Here is a 4,186-nt window from a genome sequence, read left to right on the forward strand (position 1 = left end):
TTCAAAATTTCTTTTTAGAGGAAAATTATGGAAAAGTTTATTCACCTTAACAGGTGTGGTGTTAGGTAGCTTCCATGCCCAAGGTTTGCAGCAGCCTTGAGTTTGGGACTTACTCATTCCCCATTCTAGATGAAATGCCTCGTCTGAGATAACAACTTATCCATAATTTAATAACAGTTACGCGTAAAGCATTGAAATCTTCAAAGAATTTTGCACCTGAACAGAACTACCTTCAAAAGGCTGAGAAGGACTCCAAGAAACTATTCAAGACAGAAATTATTCAAGACAGAAATTATTCAAGATGGACTTGTCCAACAACCTGTACATGTGAGGTTTTAAACACCTCGATGGTGGCCTGTTCCCATCACTCTTAAAGACAAGGAGTTTGTTTTACCTAAATTCTTACACTCCATTTCAGTAGAATTTCTTTGTGTTCAGGCCACATCTAGATGGCGTTCTAATCCATATACCCTGTCTGATAACTCTTGGAACATTCTGTTTTCCCCAGCTTTATTGTGATATAATTGACATATAACACTGTGTAAGTTTAAGGTGTCAATATGATGATTTGAAATACCTATTTATTGTGCAATGATTACCACAATAAAGTTAGTTAATAAATCTATCACCTTGCATAGTTACTATTTATTGTGTGTTTGGTAAGAGCTTCTAAGATCTACTCCCTAAACAAGTTTCAAGTGTACAATACAACATTGTAACTATACTCACCATATAATATATCCCCAGAGTTTATTCATCTTATATCTAGAAGTTTCTATTCTTTGACCATCAACCTCCCAACCTGCCACTGATAACAACCAATCTACTGTCTGTTTTTATGAATTTAGTTTTTTTTAGAATCAAGGTGTAAGTGAAATCACATAGTATTTGTCTTTCTCTGTCTGGGTTGTTTCTCTTAGCCTAATACCCTCAAGGTTCATGCATGTGTCACAAAATGGCAGGATTTCCTTCTTTTTTATGGCTAAATAATAGCTCACATTTTCTTTATCCATTCATTTTCCATGGAAACTTAACTGTTTTCCATGCCTTAACTATTGTAAATCATGCTGCAATGAACATGGACGTGCAGATATATCTTTGAGATAGTGATTTAATTTCCTTCCATATATACTCAGAAGTTGAATTGCTGGATCATCTGAGTGTTTTATTTTTAATTTTTAGAGGAAACTCCATACTGTTTTTCATAGTGGCCGTAACAATTTACATTCCCACCAATAGTCTACAAGGCATTTTTTCCTCCATATTCTCACCAATACTTGTTATCTGTTATCTTTTTGATAACAGCTTTTCTAACAGGAATAAAGTGGTATCTCAATGAGATTTTGATTTCCATTCTCCAGATGATTAATGATGTTGAGCACTTTTTATATACCTGTTGGTCATTTGCATATCTTTCCTGGAACAGTGTCTTTTCAGAACCATGGCCCATTTTTAAATTTTTTTTTAACTGTTGAGTTGTTGAATTCCTTATATATTTTAGATATTAACCCATTATCAGATATTTCTTTTATCTGATATCTGATATCTGAAAAAATCCTTTTTCATTTTCTTGATCATTTCTTTTGTTATGCAGGAGCCTTTCAGTTTTCATACAGTCCCACTTGGCTATATTTGTGCTTTTGGTGTCATATCCAAAAAATCATTGCCAAGGTTAATATGAAGGATTTTTCCTATGTCTTCTAGTAGTTTTGTCATTTCAGATTGTACATGTAATTCTTAATCCACTGAGTTAATTTTTGGGAGTGGTATAAGGTAAGGTTTCAGTCTCATACTTTGCATATAAATATCGTTTGCCCATCACCATTTATTGAAGAAACTATCTTTTCCTCAGTAGGTATTCTTGGCTTCCTTGTCAAATATTAATTGACCATATATGCATGCGTTTATTTCTGGGCTCTTGATTCTGTACTATGGTTCTGTGTGTCTGTTTTTATGCCAGTACCATACTTATTTGATTATTATAGCCTTATATAGAGATTGAAATCAGGAAGTGTGATGCCTTCAGGTTTGTTCTTTCTCAAGATTGCTTTCACTTGGGAATGGGAGGATGGGTTCAGTAAGTGATGGGGATTAAATAATACACTTGTGATGAAGACAGGTGATATATGGAACTGTTGAATACTATGTTGTACACCTGAAACTAATATAAAACTGTATGTTAACCAATTGGAATTAAAATAAAACTTAAAAAGAGATTGCTTTGGCTATTCTGGGTCTTTATGGTTACATATGAGTCTTAGGATTTTATTTTCTATTTTTTTAAAAACATTCCACCAGAATGCCAATGCATTGAACCTGTAGATGGCTTTGGATAGTATGGACATTTTAATGATTCTTCCAATCCATGACATGAGATATCTTTCCATTTATTTGTATCTTCTTTACTTTCTTCCATTAATGTCTGATGTTTTTCAGTGTACAGATCTTTCATCTCCTTGGTTAAATTTATTGGTAAGTATTTTGTTGCTTTTAATGCTATTGTAAATGGGATAATTTCTTTATTTTTTAGATAGTTCATTGTTAGTGTTTTGGAATAGAGCTGGTTTTTGTATGCTGATTTTGAACCATTCTGAAATTCCAGGGGTGAAACTCACTTGATTGTGGTGTAAGATCTTTTGAACGTATTGCTGAATTTGTTTTGCTAGTATTTTGTTGAGAATTTTAGCATCTATTTTTTTCAGAGATATTGTACTGTAAGTTTCTCTCTAAAGCGCCTTATCTAGTTTTTCTTTCAGGGTAATATTGGCCTTGTTAACTAAGTTCAGAAGTGTGACATTCCTCTTCAATTTCGGTGGGGGGGGGAGTTGGGTTTCAGAAAGATTGGTGTTAATTCTTCTTAAAATGTTTGGTAGAATTCACCAGTGAAACCATTTGGTCCTGGGCTTTTCTATGTTAGGCAAGTTTTGATTACTGATCAATCTCCTTACTTGTTACTGGTTTGTTCATATTTTCTATTGCATCATGATTCACTCTTAGCAGGTAGTATGTTTCTAGACATGTATCCATTTCTTCTAGTTGTCCAATTCTTTGACATATAATTGCTCATACTAATCTTTTATGGTCCTTTGTATTTCTGTGGTATCAGTTGTAATGTCTTTTGTTTCTAATTTTGTTTGAGTCCAGTCTTTCTTTTTTTAGTTTCTGGAGGTAAAATGTTAGGTTGTTTATTTATTTAATGTGTGCATTTATAGCTATAAACTTTTTTCTTAGAACTGCTTTTCTTGCATCCCATAAGTTTTGCTATGTTGTTTACATTTTCATTTGTCTCAGAATTTTTTTTATTTCACCTTTGATATCTTCTTTGATCCCTTGTTTGTTAAAGAGTATAGTGTTTAATTTCCATATATTTGTAATTTTCCTAGATTTCCTCCTGTTACTGATTTCTGGTTTCATACCATTTTATGGTCAGAAAATATACTTGACATAATTTCTATCTTCTTGAGTCTGTTGAGATTTGTTCAGTGGCCTAACCTATGATCTATCCTAGGAAATGTTTTCTGTGTTTGAGAAGAATGTATATTCTGCTGTTGTTCAATAGAATGTTTTGTATGTTAGGTCCACTTGATTGATAGTGTTGTTCAAATATGTTGTTTCCTTATTGATTATCTGGATGATTTATCCATTGTTGAGAGTAGGGTATTAAAGTCACTACTATTATTTTATTGTTATTACTAAATTCTGCTAATATACACTTTGCACATTTAGGTGATCCAATGTTGGATACATTAAAATTATTATACTTTCTTGATGATTTGATCACTTGTCATTACATAATAACTTTCTTTGTTACCTATGACCATTTTTAACTTAAGGTCTCCTTTTTAAAGATATAAAAGTAGCTATATAAGGATAGCTATATATAGCTATATATAAGTATAGCTATAGCTATCTAGTATAGCTATCTTGCTTTCTTTTGGTTACCATTTGCTTGAAATATCTTTTTCCTTTCTTTCATTTTCAGCCTGTGTGTACCCTTAAAGCTAAAGTAAATTTATTATAGGCAGCATATTGTTGGATTTTTAAAAGTATTTTTAGCCAAAAATAAAAAAAAAAACCTCTTTAAACATTCTGTGTCTTTTGAATAGAAAATTTAATCCATTTACATTAAAGTAATTATTTATTTTTTTAAATATTTTATTTATTCATTTGATAGACAGAGATTACA

The sequence above is a fragment of the Mustela lutreola genome, chromosome 1, assembly GCF_030435805.1.
Source record: "Mustela lutreola isolate mMusLut2 chromosome 1, mMusLut2.pri, whole genome shotgun sequence".
In the NCBI taxonomy this organism is placed as follows: domain Eukaryota; kingdom Metazoa; phylum Chordata; class Mammalia; order Carnivora; family Mustelidae; genus Mustela; species Mustela lutreola.